Genomic DNA, 17,399 nt, shown 5'->3' on the forward strand with positions numbered 1-17,399 from the left:
TGTGTGGATGGATATGTGCGTGTGTGCGAGTGTATACCTGTCCTTTTTTCCCCCTAAGGTAAGTCTTTCCCCCGGGATTGGAATGACTCCTTACCCTCTCCCTTAAAACCCACTTCCTTTCGTCTTCCCCTCTCCTTCCCTCTTTCCTGATGAGGCAACAGTTTGTTGCGAAAACTTGAATTTTTTGTGTATGTTTGTGTTTGTTTGTGTGTCCATCGACCTGCCAGCACTTTCGTTCGGTAAGTCACTATATAATTTTTCTCTATTTAGATGATTGCACTGCTTGTATTTTAGCATCAGCTGAACAGTTTTATAAATATATAGTGATGGGGGTGTTAGTAGTTTCTTAATTTTAAAAATTGCTTTGCAAGACTCATTATATCTAAGCTTACACATGATCCTAACTGTCTTTTTTTCAAGGATGAATACCCTATAGCAGCACATCCCCATACTTCAATTTCATATGTGAGGTATGGATACACTAAAGCATAGTAGATTATACTCATTTGCTCATATTTAAGAAATTGTGACATTGTCCACATTGCATAAATTTATTTGCTAAGATTTTGGCACAAGAAATCGATATGATGCTCCCAAGAGAGATGCTGATCTAACGCCAAGGAAGGAAGCTTTATCTTTCAGTTTTATTTCTGAACCATCATCAGACACAACATTCCATTGCATTTCATCTTGTTTGTGGTGTATTTGAAATTCAATTATATTTGTTTTATTGATATTTAAGCTTAAGTGATTTTTTTGGAAGTAGTTTATTTATTTATTTATTTATTCCATGTGATCTGATGGTACACAGTGTGTTGCAGATGTTGGAAAATATCAGTTAATATTGTTAACATATATTAACATAGGCCTTATAGTATCCTAATGTATTATATTGCTCAATGCTTTCAATTTAATGCAAATAGCAAGATTACTGTTCTAAGTATTCATTTACAGAGTAAAAACAGTGACACAACAAATATGACTTCACAGCTTTGCTAAATTTTATGTTGTCTTAGGTGGACTTAATACTAGTGGGAAGATTGTTGAACAGTTGGAGGCCCATGTGGAAAGCTCCCTTTTTACACAGTTGAGTGTTTCTGCGTAAAACATGCAGATTTGCATTTTTCCTGCTGTTGTGTTCATGTATTTCATTATTTTTTACGACTTTGGTGTCAGTTGGCACTACGTGGTTTCTGAAAAATTTTAGAGTCTCGAGAATATATAGGCATGGCAGAGTAAGGATTTCCAACTTTCTGAAGATGGGTTTGCAGGAGTCTCTGGGTTTGCTCCCAGTAATAATCCTGATTGTTCTCTTCTGGATTCTGAATGTGCTCAGAGCAGTTTGAGAATTACCCTGGAATATCACACCATATTTTAGGTGGGCTTGTATGTAAGTGTAGTACGCGCTGGTTAATGTTTTCAGGCTAGCACATGATTTCAGTACACTCAATGCATAACAGCCAGTACTAATTCTGGCATTTACCTTTCCTGTATGTGTATTCCATTTCAGGTTATCTTGAACCCACAGACCAAGGAATTTGAAAACAGTGTCGGTATCTATTGGCTGGTTATTTACAGTGACAAATTTCTGAGAGGAATTTGCATTTTGTGTTGTGTGAAAGTTCATGGAAGCTGTCTTCTGGTGTTGATAGTTAATCTGTTGATTTTAGCCCAGTTGCTGAGTTGTTCAGTGGCCAAGTTCACAGCTTTTTGCACAGCCTCTGTATTCTCCCCTTTGAGGAGTACAGTTGTGTCATCAGCAAATATTATTGTTCTGTGTGCATCAACATTCAGGCTCAAGCATTGATATACAGGAGGAAAAGTAGGGGTCCCAATACTGAGCCCTGTTTGATTGATTCATTTCTTTATTAATCCATGTAACAATTTACATTGTGTGGATTTCGTCAGCAAAATCATATACAATACAATATACCTACAATTATACACATATTTTTGTATTTACACACATTTTTGAGGTATCTTAAATTAGTTTTATATCCTTGTGTAATTTGTAATTTTCTTATAGTACTGTACAATTTTTGATTTCATATTATAACTATTTCCTCATGTATTACAATGCAGGTACTTTAATTACACTACATGTTTTAATTCAGATAGTCCATTACTGCGTAATAACTTTTATTTAATAAAAAAAATTTTAGTTTTGTTTTGAACTGTCCGATTGTGTCAATATCTTTTATTTTTTGGGGTAATTTATTATATAATTTAACAGCATTGTACAACAAGCTCTGCTGAGTCTTAACTTTATTTTTCCTCTCTAGATGCAGATTGTATTGGTTTCTAGTTTCATAGCTGTGTACTAAAGAATTTTTCATATAGCAGTCAATATTTTTTTTACATACATAACACTTTGAAAAATGTATTCACAGGGGACAGTTAGGATTTCCAGCTTTTGGAAATGTTCAAGGCAGTGAGCCCTACTGCCACTCTTGGTTATTATACGAATTGCTCTTTTCTGTAATTTGAAAACTATTTGAATATTTTTACTGTTGACTCCCCAAAATATTATTCCATAGGTAATAACAGAGTGTATATAAGAAAAATATACAGATCTGACACATGTAGTATCACAAACTGCAGTCAGAATTCTCAGAGCATAGCATGCTGTAGCGATTCTGTTACTAAGTATTTTAATATGTTCTTCCCACTTTAACTGACTGTCAACATGCATACCAAGAAATTTTGTGTAGTCTACACATTCTATAGTTTCATTGTGTAACTGAAAGTTGTTATAGTGTGGTTTTTTGCAGACATAGAAGTTAACAGCATTTGTTTTTTTAAGATTTAGTGTTAGTTTATTATTGGATTCCCACTCACATACACTGTTTAGTGTTTGTTTGGCTTTTTCTTTTAGTGCATCTGGTGATTTGTCACTGATTAGAACATTTGAGTCATCTACAAACAATATTGTTTGTCCATGCTTGATGCTCTGTGGGAAGTCGTTTATGTAAATGAGGAATAGTACTGGGCCAAGGACACTACCCTGTGGGACACCTATATTTACATAATTTGGGTCTGAAGTATACTTTACAATATAGTTTCAATATAATGGAAGGAAACATTCCATGTGGGAAAAATTATATATAAAAACAAAGATGAGGTGACTTACCGAACAAAAGCGCTGGCAGGTCGATAGATAGTGTGTCTATCGACCTGCCAGCGCTTTTGTTCGGTAAGTCACCTCATCTTTGTTTTTACAATATAGTTTGAGCAACTTGAAATATGTGAGATTTCAGTTATCTGTCTTCTATTTTTTAGATATGACTGGAACCTTTTGTTCACAAGTCCCCTTATTCCAAGTTCATCCAACTTATTTAACAATATGTTGTGGTCTACTGTATCAAACACTTTAGTTAGATCAAGAAATACACCTTGCTTTACAGTTTTATTACTTGATAGGATTTCGGTTATTGAGTTGCTTTGTCTATTAGTGTATTTCATGCTGACCCTCTGCATCTGATTGGTTAGGAATGTAGCAATCCAATTATTTGCAATTCCTCTGATGCCATAGTGTTCCATTTTTTCCAGCAATATTTTGTGGTCAACACTGTCAAAAGCCTTTGACAGATCCAGAAATATGACTGTTATGGGATTTGTTGCTTCTGAACCCATGTTGAGCTAATCCTAGTAAATCATCTTTTTTTTTTCAATGAAGTCCATAATTTTTTTGTACATTATATTTTCAAAAACTTTAGAAAAGCAGGATGAGATCAAGATAGGCCTATAGTTATTCATATCTTTATTATCACCTTTTTTGAAGACCGAATTACTATAGAAACTTTCAGAGCTTCAGAAAAAATACCTGCCTGGAAAGAACAGTCGCAGAGGTGAGTTAGTGGATCAGCAATTGTGTGTACACAATTTTTTATTACAGCCGCTGGGATACCATCAATTCCAGCTGAATATGAATTTTTTAACTCTCTGAGGGCTTTTGCAACATCATTTTCAGTGACTTTGGTAATGAAAATTGCCTTTGTACATGTGTGATATTTTTGGTTTGCTGGTTGGTAATTTGTGTTAGGATTATTTTTGACCAATTTTTCAGCTATGCTCATAAAGGAATTGTTGAAAGAGTTCACCACAACTTTGGGATGAGATGTAGATACATTGTTGAGTTTGATTTCTATGCGTGTGTGGAGCTTTCATTGCCCCTCTTTCCCTTTTTATGATATTCCACATTGCTTTCACTTTATTGCTGGATTTGTCAATGTACTCGTCATTTTGCATCCTTTTTGCTTGTCTTACATCACTCTTCTTAGGATACATGTGTAGTTTTTATAGTATTCTGTTAGTTGGGGGGGGGAGTCACTACTTTGTTTACATAACATGTGGAGTTTTCTTTTATGTTTGCAAGAGATTTTTTATAGCTGGTATAATCCAACTCTTGTTTCTCTTATTATTATTATTATTTATACTTACAGGTTTTTGTGGAAAGGCCTCTTCAAAGTGGTGGATCATTTTGTCAAGAAATATGTTGAATTTCATGTTGACATTATTGGCTGTGTACATCTCTGTCCACTTTTCTTTACTAAGGAGGGCATTTAGCTTATTCCAGTTATCTTGGGTGAAAAACCTTTCTAAAGTTTTAGGTGGGACTGGGTTTGAAGTATCTTTGCTAACATCGACCTTTAGAACGACAGCTTGGTGGTCGCTGAATCCTGCATTGTATTCTTCTAGAGTCGGGTTAAGTTTATTTCTATTTGCAAAAATTTGGTCTAGAGCTGTCTTGGATGTGGGTGTTATTCTAGTGGGCTCGTTTGCAAGGCCATGCAGATTATAAGTTTCTGTTGTGGGTGAGAAAGTCTATGTTAAATTCACCACATATAATCACATCCTGTTTGCACTGACTTATTTTGGATAGAAACAAGTCTATTTGTAACAGAAAATCATTAATACTACTGGAGGGGGGACGGTAAATTGTAGCTACAATTAGATTTAGATCTGTAAGCTTTATGGCTGCACATTCAAAGATCTTGTCTGTTCCTATTTCCTTTAGGATAAAAAGTGGGCTATATTCAATGTGTTGTTTGATGAAGATGGCAACCCCACCATGTCCATCATTTGATCTGGAGTAGTGTTCACACAATTTGAAGTTTGGTAGTCAGATTAACTTAACTACATCAGTGCAGAGCCAGTGCTCTGCTAGGCATATTACTGAGATATCACCGAGTTCACTGGGCAGCAAAATGCTTAAGTCATCAGTTCTGCTCAAGGATTGGACATTGTGATAATAGATTTTCAGGTCTGAGTGGGGTTTACTCAGGGGGCTCAAAGTCATATTTACTGTGTCACTGACCTTTAGTTTAAATTGTGCTGTATTCCAGGTATGTTTACTTCCGAGCAGTTGTGCTGGTTCTGTTGGTCGTCCTTGGCAGCTGATTCATCTTCCAGGTGGGCCTGAAAAGTATCCACATGCACTTCACACTGCTGAGGCATCACATTGACATTTTGGAGGGGTGTCTAGATAATGTTCACCATCACATTATTGGTCCTTTCAGGTTCCTGACCTGTTTCAGGGGTCAGGGGGTTTGTGTTTTGTCTCTGTGACTTCGTGACCCATTTGTCCAGTGTAGCTTGCACAGTATGGCCACTATTACTCTTTTTATTTCCCGACTTGTTTGTCTTTATCCAATTGCTTATTAGCGTCTGTTTATGGTTTCTGACTTTTGGTTTCTTATTGTCCCCCATAGTTGTCAGGAAGGCCAGTCTATTGCAGATAATCTACTTGCCATATTTGTTTAGGTGTAAACCATGTGCTGTGAAGTGGTTTCTGACTAGTCTCTCTATTTCAAAGTTCACAGCAATTCTTTTTTTGTGTGCATGTTTTGCTAAATACAGTGCTTGTATCAGGTGGAGGTTTGCAGTATTAATTTTACTATTTCAATTATGAACATCATATCTCCTGGGTATAGGATGGATAATGATATTAATTTTGTGACTTAGAGTGAGTATTGGTTCCAGTGGTTCTACCACATGTTCCAACATTAGATCGAGAGGTTTGTCTATGTCATTAGAACCCCCTATTACAATCAAAGTATCACGTGTACTGAAGCTTCTTGTCAAATTTTCTGCGTTTTTTACCACCTCTTTTAGTGGGGCGCCAGGTTTTACTATGCTTTTTACCTGGTATGAGGGCTGTAGTTTGTCTTGCAGTATTTGAGCAAGTCTCTTCCGTGACTGTCACTTAATATTAGTACTTTAATTTTTTCCGAGAATTTCTTGTTATGTAACATTCTGGAATTTCTTCCGTTTTTGTCCTGCACATATAGTGGTGCTTGAGAAATTATGTTCATTGGCAGATTACTCATACACTTTGTGGCGGATTGTTCACTTTGGGTTAATTTTTGCGTAAGATCTTGTGCGAAGTTAGACTGTAAATTGACCTTGCTAGCATCTTGCACCAGGCGGATCAGAAGTTACACTTTTAAAATCACTTTCTGGATCCATTTCACATAGGCCTACCCTCACATTTGCTTTGTTTTTCGTTGCAGTTTGTTTACATGCAGATTGTACAAGGCTACGATCACACGTAGCACTAGACAACACACGATTTCTGAGCATTGCATTCTGAGCACGATTTACGGCTTGACTATTTCTCGTAGTACGCTGCCCCATCAAATGCCAGTTTTTTTTTACCGATATTTACATTCGGGTTGCGGATAATGAGTTCATTGTTCGTGGTTTTATTGGTTACTGCCAGTTCAAGTTCATTACACTTCACTAATGGTTCATGATACTTCACCAGTAGGCTTTCATGCTTGAGTTTGAGGTCCATTATTTCTTGTTTCAATTACGTAATTATGTGATCCTGCATTTTTAGAGTATTGTTTACTTTGTATTCAGTAACTAGTATGATGCACTGGCGGCATGTCCACAGTTCTTCACTGTTGAAGTATTTCAGGTTAATTTTTCGTGGTACCAGTAATTACAGTTAATACACAGAATACCTCGTAAAACTCTTCTTGAATATATTTTGCACTTATTACGGTCGAAATTCGTTGCAACTGCAGGATCAGCAATTTGTACACTTTTACCCGGTGCCGTCTTGCATTACCACATCTTCAATCAAAATAAGACATCAGAACAATTTTGGGCCAAATCATTCTTGCTGGTTCCCTAGTTAACAATGGTTGTGTCATCCGCATAGTTAAGTACCTTACTGTTGTGTTCTGCGGGCAGATCAGTAACATATAGTATGAACAATAAAGGACCTAGAACTGACCCTTGGGGCACGCCATACTTTACTATTGCTGGACTGGAGCAGTACTTCTTAATAACTTTGCCCACTTTGTGTGTGGCATGTGTGACCTGATGTCTGTCTTGTAGGTATGACTGTATGAGACTTTTGGCTATTCCTCTAATACCATAAGTTTCCAGTTTCTAAATCTAGGAACAAATGTTGTGTCTAGACAAGACAGCCTAGACACAATGAGAGGAAGCCGAAAGGCACGCGCTAAGTTAAAGCAGGTTGGCGTAATGAATGCTATAAAGAAAAGTACATAGCTTCTGGAATACTTAACTTTAATCCATCCTTTTGTTACATCTGGAGATTGTGGCGATACAAGTGAGACTCTTTAGATACATGCAATGTTACTAATGGCGCCTTGCTAGGTCGTAGCCATTGACTTAGCTGAAGGCTATTCTAACTATCTGCTCTGCAAATGAGCGAGGCTTCGTCAGTGTGCATCGCTAGCTACGTCGTCCGTACAACTGGGGCGAGTGCTAGTCAGTATCTCGAGACCTGCCTTGTGGTGGCGCTCGGTCTGCGATCACACAGTGGCGACACGCGCGTCCGACATGTACTAGTGGACCGCGGCCAATTTAAAACTACCACCTAGCAAGTGTGGTGTCTGGCGGTGACACCACATTCCTCCCCCGCAAATCGGCGAACGGTCGTGTTATAAGGCTTCCGCCCACTGTGGAGAGGACCCCATGTTGACGTATGCGATGAGTTGGGGAGCCTAACAACAGGTGAGGCTGTGCCACCCGCAACCGGCCATTCGGTCCTAGGGGGTCTAGGAAATGCCTGAAAACCTAGTCCAGGGTGCACGTCAACATGCGGTGTATGTGCCCGGAAAGAGACAGGAGGGGCCGAAGGGTTGACCTCCATTGCGTCGGGGTACCCGACGCGCGATGACGTCATGTGGTCCGGAGCGGGCAAGAGTTCCATGGCGGAGGACAGCTGGTCACGGGAAGCGATTGGCAGCGCGTGACCCAGGGAGGCGCTTGGCGGCTGCAGCGAAACGTCCACTGCGAGCGGCGGCAGCTGGAGAACAGGCGGCGGCGGCGGAGGTGGCAGCGGTGCGTCGCCATGGGGCAAAATGGAAGGCATCGTCGGTAACACCTGGGTATGAGGCGAGCCAGTAGATGGGTCCCCAGGGCGCTGACCGGACGGCACCGTCGCTGAAAGCAGACGGGGAGCGGCAGAACCCGTGAACGACAGAGGCGCAGCTGATTGAGATGCCGACGCACCTCACCAGAAGCCCCCAAAAACAAATACATCGCGCGGCCGAGGCAGCGAAGAATGCGCCCTGCGAGCCAACGCCGTGAACCTCGATAGTTGCGATAGAATACAATGTCGCCTGGAGCAAAAGCAGGAGTTTGCCGCTGCACAGGAACCTGATGTGGCGGATGCAGCAAAGACATCAAGGTTCGATGAGGACGACCGTGGAGCAACTCAGCCGGCGAGAGACCATCTCGGGGCTGAGAGCGATACGAAGACAAAAAGAGCAACAACGCGTCCTCCCGAGAATGCGACTCTTTCAACTTCAAAAACCGGGACTTGAAAGTCCGGACCAATCGTTCAGCAGCACCGTTTGACTGAGGCGAAAACGGCGCGGATGTCAGATGTTGAATACCATTGGCCCAGCAGAATGACTGAAATTCTGCGGACATGAATTGTGGGCCATTGTCGGAAACAATAGTCTGCGGAAGACCTTCAATGCAAAAGATAGCAGACAACGCTTGGATGGTGGCAGATGACGTCGTGGAAGACATCCGGACAACAAAAGGAAAATTACTGAAGGCATCTACCAGAACCAACCAGCGAGCATTCCAGAATGGACCAGCAAAATCGATGTGCAAGCGTTGCCAAGGGGAAGTGGCTTTTGGCCATGCAAAGACTTTCCGCGGCGGTGCGGATTGTTGTTCGGCACACGCCAGGCAAGAAGAGCACATATTCGTAATCGCAGCATCGATTCCGAACCAAGTACAGTGCTGACGAGCAAGTTGTTTCGTTCGCACTATATCCCAATGTCCTTGGTGAAGAAGCCGTAAAACAGAGGACTGTAACGAATGTGGGACCACGACTCTGGACTGATCATTATCAGAACGCAACAACAAAACACCACGTCATACAAAAAGTCTCTCCTTGTGAGCAAAAAATCGGTGAACCAGCGGATCCTCAATCCGCGACTTCGACAAGGGCTATTGAGTAGCAACAAACCGCAAAATGGTAGCAAGGACAGGGTCAGCAGCTGTGGCTGTAGCGACACGACGAAAATCAATCAGAATCGATTCGACCACTTCATCGGTTTCCGAATCAATGAACATGCAAGCAAGTTCGGAAGAATCGAATGCTCTATCCTCAGCAACAGGCAAACGGGACAACGCATCGGCGTTTCCGTGCTTAGCAGTGGACCGATACAAGATATCGTAGCGGTACTGCGAGAGGAAATTAGACCAGCGAATGAATTTCTGTGCTGTACGCGGAGGTACAGGCTTGTTCGGATGAAAAAGCGATGTCAAAGGTTTGTGGTCTGTGATGATGGTAAAGTGACGACCATACAAGAAATCATGGAACTTAGTAACACCAAACACGAGAGCCAAAGCTTCTTTCTCTATCTGTGAATAATTTCTTTGCGCAGACGAGAGCAATTTGGACGCAAAGGCAATAGGGCGATCATGCGACCCATCTTTGTGCGCAAGCACAGCACCGATCCCGAAATCCAATGCATCTACCATCAACAAAAGGGGTTTCTGGGGATTGAATGGCGTAAGGCAAGTATTAGAAAGCAACGCCGATTTCAACTGGCGAAAAGCGCGTTCGCATTCCGTCGTCCAGACGAACGGAACACCTGTACGGCGTAAGCGATGAAGCGGAACTGAAATGGAAGAGGCATTGCGCACATTCACTCACACCGTGTGATTCTAAATCGTGTAATGTTCTTGCGACCTCATCACGCAATGCGTGGGGAACATTGCGCTCTCTGAAAAATTTCGGTTGCGCGTTTACTTTCAGTTCCAAATGTGCTTCATAGTTCTTAGCGCAACCAAGGCCCGGTGCAAAAATGTCTGCAAATTCTTCACATAGCCGAGAAACACTGTCTGAAGGCACAGTCTGATTCACTGATAGGACCTGATTGACTATAGACATGTTAAACAACTGAAATAAATCTAAACCAAACAAGTTCACTGCAGAAGAAGAACGAAGAACGTAAAATGACACAAGTTTTGTTTGTCCCTTGTATGTTGCAAGAAGAGTGCACTGTCCTAACACAGGGATATTCTGACCTGAATAACTATTTAACTGAACATTTGCGGCACGCAGCGGAGGTTTGCCCAGTTGTTTGTACGTGTCATGATTGAGCAATGAAACTGCAGCTCCGGTATCGAGCTGGAATGGTATGACCTTGCCATTAAAGTCCAAATCTACAAAAAGTTTATTGTCCTGCTGACGACAAGAGCGACTGTCTCGTGCAATTTGAACTGATACAGGTACAGCAGCACTTGCGACTTGACGCGATTTCCGGCGACGTCGACGCACAGTATTTGTGGGACGAACACAGTCACTGTTAGAGACAGTGGCACTGGACGAAGTGGAATTAACTACATGAATGTCCATGGGCGAAGGTTCACGAGCCTGAGTATTCTTGGTTTGATTCTGGCGCGAGGCAAAGGGCTTGGAATGGTTGTGATTGTCTGAACTGAGCCTTTTCTGGCAAACACTTTGATCATGTCCTTTCTTTTTACAGAATAAGCAAATAGCTTGGCGTGATGGGCAATTTTCACGCGAATGTCTAGTAGCACACCGCGGGCATGATTTCACTGCATTTGTATGCTGGCGCGGCACACCTGGTTTAGAGCGTGGCGGCAGCTGCGCGGACGTGTGCGAGGGCAGTTTACCGGGCCGTGCAGCGCGCCCGGCGGGCCAGTTAATGTTACACACGGCTGGCGAAGTTGCAAATGCTTCCTGAGCGAAGTCAAGTGTGTCTTGTCTATCCAATATGTCTATCACTTGTTGAAGGGAGGGATTGACGAGTTTCAAAATCTGTTCCTGTATGCGAACATCAGAAACGTTCTGTGCTATTGCATCACGTACTATAGTATCTGAATAAGGGAGTCCACATTCACACTCAAAAGCACAATCCCTTGTAAGGCCTTGCAATGTTGCAACCCACTCCCGATGAGTTTGACCAGCCATACGTTTTGTACGAAAGAAAGTATACCTTTTTGCAACTACATTAACTGTTTCCTTGAAATAGGCATCTAAAGCAGACAAAATTTCTTCGTAGGACAGAGTTGCTACGTCGCGTCGGGGAAATAATTTCACTATTACACGGTACGTTTGCACCCCTACACACGCCAATAAATGAGGCTGCCGCTCGTTACCTTGAATTCTGTAGGCGGCGAGATGAAATCCAAACTGGCGTGACCACTCCGTCCATGTTTCCTTAGCTGGGTCAAACGGCCTAAAATGTGGTGCAACTGCGAGTTGTGGCTGCGGTAGCGGTGGAGCGGCGGCTGCCGCATCGGTTTGCAGTGCACGTTGACCCTGAACGAGCTGTCCAACGGCATCCAATAACGCCTGCGTCTGCTGATTCTGCAAGCGATAAAATTCGGACAGTACATCTGGCGAAGCCATGACACAAGTAAATGTAAGCAATTAGAAAGAACAAGACCCTTTCCGTTGACTCGTCGCCAAAAATTCTTGTGTCTAGACAAGACAGCCTAGACACAATGAGAGGAAGCCGAAAGGCACACGCTAATTTAAAGCAGGATGGCGTAATGAATGCTATAAAGAAAAGTACGTAGCTTCTGGAATACTTAACTTTAATCCATCCTTTTGCTACATCTGGAGATTGTGGCGATACAAGTGAGACTCTTTAGATACATGCAATGTTACTAATGGCGCCTTGCTAGGTCGTACCCATTGACTTAGTTGAAGGCTATTCTATTAGCTCGGCTAATGAGCAATGCTTCGTCCATGTAGTCGCTAGCAAAGTTGTCCGTACAACTGGGGCGAGTGCTAGTCAGTATCTCGAGACCTGCCTTGTGGTGGCGCTCGGTCTGCGATCCCTGACAGTGGCGACACGCGGGTCCGACATGTACTAGTGGACCGCGGCCGATTTAAAACTACCACCTAGCAAGTGTGGTGTCTGGCGGTGACACCACAACAAACATGCCACCCTTTCTGTTTCGTCTAATTTCATAAGTATCATATGTACTACATTACATATGGCAGATGATGTTGAATAGCCTTTCCTAAAACCATGTTGGGTTTCTCATAGCACTTTTCTCTGACAAGAAAGTTTCTGTATTGCTGAAATTTCAAATGTCATTTCCACACTAAGTTCTGTGATAAAATCCAGTTTTGTGGCATGTAGATGGTCTTTACAGTATATGGCAACTCCCCCACTTTTATGTTCTGTTCGACAGAAATTACTACTCAGAGTATAGTTGTCGAATTTAGTCATTGTAGTTAAAGTATTAGACACTCTATGTTCTGTAAGAATAACTACATCTCACTTAGTGCTTGCTGTAACTGTATGCACTTTTTGTTTAGGTACTGAATGTTTTAATGTAACACTTTGACACCTGTTTTGTTTTTTGTTTCTTCAGGACGTTCCTCCTAAAAAACTGCCTTTTCACAACTTTGTGATGTCTTAGATGCAGAAATGCGTTTAAATAGTTTACTACCCCCATCAAGATATATTAGTTTCCCTTGTTTATGATTTTGCAAACATCCATATACATTTTACTTAAAACTGCAGAGCCTAGTCTGTTCAAATGAAAACCATCCCTCCCTAGACATTTATCATTTAAAAATTTATTAGGATCGATGAATAATTCTCCAAGTCTGTTTGCACTGCTCTCTCACACCACTGTTTATTTACACATGACCACCAACGTCTGCAGCTCAGACCAGAATGCATTTGCATCCACAAGCACAACTCTCACACACATGACTACCAACTCCTGCAGCTTGGACCGGAATGCATGTATGCATGAGGTGTGCTTGTGTGTGTAAATTAATGGTGTGTATTTCTCATTTTTTCTGGTGAAGGCTGTGGTTGAAAGCTTACATGAAAATGCAGACCTCTCTAAATGAGAGTATATGTGAAAATGTCATAAAGGAAAATTGAAAAATTATAATAAAAAGACCAAAAATGATAGTGATCTGTATCTATTTTCAATAAATACTTTGTTCCCAATACCATGAGACATAATTAACATATAACACTGCTGAACATTTTTTAAATAGACTATAAAAAATTTGTAACTTTTTGCAAATTTCGAAATTATGTTTTGAAAATATGAATAGTGACAGGGAATCTAAAATCAGAGTGGGCAATATTTGTCCGGTATGTAATGTGAGAAATTTTTTTAGGTAGACCTAGCTCTGCTCTCAAGGTCAAAAAATCATGGACACTTAAATATCTAAATTGATCACTGATTTTAAGTAAATGCCATGCAAAACTGATATTTCTGATCAAAATAATTGCTTTACAACTTTATAAATGAGTGAGACAACAATTCATAATTTTCTTGAAACCATTTTATAACAAAAATGAGATATATAGAATATTTAGACCCATTTTTTCTTTTTGATGATATTATTCACAAATTATTATTGTCTTCTGTCATGATTTTACTTCTTCATGACTTTCCATGAATTCAAATTGCCTACAATGTAACAGTCAGCACTGCACTGTTGAAAAGAGTTCATTTGTTTTTTTCGTTTGCTTCTCATTGAACTTGAATAGCCGAGCTGTTAATTTGTATAGTTGAGCTGAATTTGCCACGAACAAGGATGATCCAACAAGAGCAGTATTTGGGAAATTTGAACTACATACTGATCTTCTAATTATGGTCATTTGAAAGCATTACCAGGACCATGAGGTGTCATAAAGGAGACGGTTATACCTTGCAGCTCATGGGAGACACTTATTATCTGTCCCACCCACCACTGATTGTCATACACGCAAGAAATTAAGTGGCTCACTACAAAGTCTTCTAATGTATAGTGTGGTCTCTGCATTTCACATAGAGTGACAAACTGCATTTTGTGGAGAACTGTTCTTGCACTCCGGGATGCAACCCATTAGTGACTTGATTGAGTTCCTACTACAGGCTTCATAGCAGACCACTCTTCTCCCTTTTTTAAATGGAAATCCCTCAATTTACTTTGATTTAGAATTAAGAGTTCCATTTTTGTTACTAATGTTGATGTGGTGTGTACAAATACAGTAGCTTCTCTTAGAGCATCAACAGCTTCATGCTGGAGATTAAATCTTGTTGCAAGATGTTTACAGAGACTTCCTACTCCATCATGTGCACTTTTTCCATGACCTGTTTCTGAAAATATCCATTTTTTATCTTAATTCCTCTACTACAGTGTTGACCGAGCTCATAAAGCTGAAAGAGATTTTTAAAATGAGATCCTGCTCCGTCAGTCACACACACATGTGTAGAAAATACTTGGCCTCTTGATTCTGTGTCATCAATTATCGTGCTGATGGTGTAGTATGCGTGTGAACTGTCATGAGTAAGATCATCAGTGACAGTAGGAAAACAGTGTGATGTTCCAAGGAAGTGTACAACACATGTGAATATTGATACCTGTCGTGTGTGCCAGTGATAACTTTGAATTTCATTCTGCAAAGCAACAGACCAGTTCTCAGCAAAGTTTAAATGAAGAACTAATGTGTCAGTATCCTGCTTTTATTTGTGATATGACCTGTCTCTGCATACTCTGGATATGATGGTGAGCTATTCCTTTCATGACCCAATTCCTAACTTCTGTAACAAGCTTCTTTAGCTCTACTATCTTTTTCAACAACTCTCCTCCCTCCCACAATGCATAAGTTATGTCATTGTCATTATCCTGAGGGTGTATGCTTCAACACTCATCACTTCAGCACCAGGACACATTGCACACTCCTGCAACCAACATTTATCCTGTAGCTCTTGACAGATACACAAAAGCATCAAGTCCATCTTTGTATACTTTTATCCTGCAACATGGCTTATGACAAAATGAACAAGTTTCAAATTAGTGCAGTAAACAGATGTGTATACTTCCTTCAGTGTCTGGTATTTTATGCATTTTGGCCATAAGGAGTAGAATTTTGTGAGACCACTTTTTCAATTTGGTTTCTCCTTTTTCATTAGGAGATGTACTTCTTTTATTAATCTTGTCATACATCTTTCAACTTTTTAAAATTTTTCACCATTTTCACTAACAGAGATAGCATCAACCTGGCTAGGACTTTCCCTGCTGCAATCTTTATCATCACTTAGATAATATTCCAGAGCAACAGTAAGCATATCATCTTGCAATGGATGCCCACAGGAAGAATCTGGGCATCCCCAAATACCTTTGCCAGTCTTTATTTTATGAGCTTTTAAAAATCAAATAATGTGAGGAAGTGGGTGTGCATTTCTGTATCTGCTGCGTAGAGTAGTTACCTGATTCATGTCAGTAACTGTACTTCAGGTTCCGTACCAAGTGTATGTACATTATACACTTAAAGTTTTGAAGATGCTGCTTGTGTAAAACTTGTTTCAGTTCCTTCCACTTTTTTAACATACTGTTGTCTTCTTGTGCTTCTTATCTTTCCTGGATGTTTAAGGGGGAATATAGTAGGGGCTACAGCAGAAATTCTAACATTCAATGCATCAACAACGTCACAACCAGGAATATAAACATCTGCACTGTCTTCTTCAGTTTCACATTTTGGTGATGGTGATCATTTAGGTGGGTGATCACTAAATTTCTTCTTATAGTGAGTGTAGCAATTCCTGTACAATGGATGTGACACTAATATTGTTACTTGAGGACCAAGATATTTCTGCAATACCTCTGACAGATTTCCAACAACCGTGGAGTGTTTTTCACTTTTCTTAAACACCACCTTCTTGTGTCTTCTTTCATAGATCACACACCTCACTCTTTCACTACTGTAGTTAGTTTTTTTACTTGCAAGATAACAAAAATTAACTTTTGTACACGTTTTCGTGATATTTTGAATTTTTTTTTTTTTTTTTTTTTTTTTTTTTAATTTAAAGTTCATTCATATTAAGGTCATGAATTCCATTATATTTTTGACACTGCCTTTTCATTGGATCCTTTATGCTCTTCAGTTTATGCTATTAAAAGTTTGTATTTCAGTTTAATTGTGTTATAGAGTTTTAATTTCAGTTTTCAAATTACATAACTGTGTTTTACAAAACAAGAGTTTGTCATTGCATTTCTATGACAGAAGATTGAAAGCATTGTTATGCAATGGGTGGCAAGTGTCCATGGAAGGCTGTGATGTCCACAAGGCAGGCATTGGCAATGGTCAGGCCATCACTGCTGCTATGCTGCCTCTGTTGCAGTGTTGTGATCCATTCAAGTCATCATTGATCAGCTGATCTTTTCCATCGAGTTGAATAGCTGCGCATTGGGATTTATTATGTGTAACGATCATACAGGAGTATCTATTGTATGCCCGCCCGGTAGGCCATGCGGTCTAATGCACAGCTTTCCGGGAGGGAAGGAGTGCCTGGTCCCTGGCACGAATCCACCCAGCGGATTTGTGTCGAGGTCCGGTGAACCGGTCAGTCTGTGGATGGTTTTTAGGTGGTTTTCCATCTGCCTCGGCTAATGCGGGCTGGTGCCCCTTATTCCACCTCAGTTACACTATATCGGCGATTGCTGCGCAAACAAGTTCTCCACATATGCGTACACCACCATTACTCTACCACGCAAACATAGGGGTTAACTCGTCTGGTGTGAGACGTTCCCTGGGGGGTCCACCAGGGGCCAAACTGCGCACTAACCCTGGGTTCGGTGTGGGGCGGCGGAGGGGTGAAGTGGACTGCGGTAGTCGTTGTGGGGTTGTGGACCACTGCGGCTGCGGCGGGGACAGAGCCTCTCCGTCGTTTCTAGTTCCTCGGTTAACATACAGTACAATACAATACAATCTATTTTATTGTACACTGAAAAATAATGGTGTTAGTGGGTCGATTCTTTGTTTAAAAATATGTTTTTTTCACCAAGTTTTCTGTTTCTACTGATATTTTTGAATCTTATTGTGCTCCAATAGCCGCAGCAGCTTATAAAATCTCACCATGGTCTCCAGTTTTTGTTTCTTCCTTTGCACTGCTGATTG

The 17,399-nt window shown here is 40.7% G+C and overlaps 1 protein-coding gene across 1 annotated transcript in view; it reads left to right on the forward strand.

The window, feature by feature from the left end:
• The first annotated feature begins 447 nt into the window (after positions 1 to 447).
• LOC126456665 (meiosis 1 arrest protein-like) overlaps positions 448 to 17,399 on the forward strand; it is a 118,704-nt gene continuing 101,752 nt past the window's right edge. The window contains exon 1 of the mRNA XM_050092409.1: positions 448 to 470. The gene's annotated coding sequence lies outside the window, so the exon portion shown is untranslated. The remainder of the gene's footprint in view (positions 471 to 17,399) is intronic.

This window comes from Schistocerca serialis, chromosome 2 (genome assembly GCF_023864345.2).
Source record: "Schistocerca serialis cubense isolate TAMUIC-IGC-003099 chromosome 2, iqSchSeri2.2, whole genome shotgun sequence".
Taxonomy (NCBI): Eukaryota; Metazoa; Arthropoda; class Insecta; order Orthoptera; family Acrididae; genus Schistocerca; species Schistocerca serialis.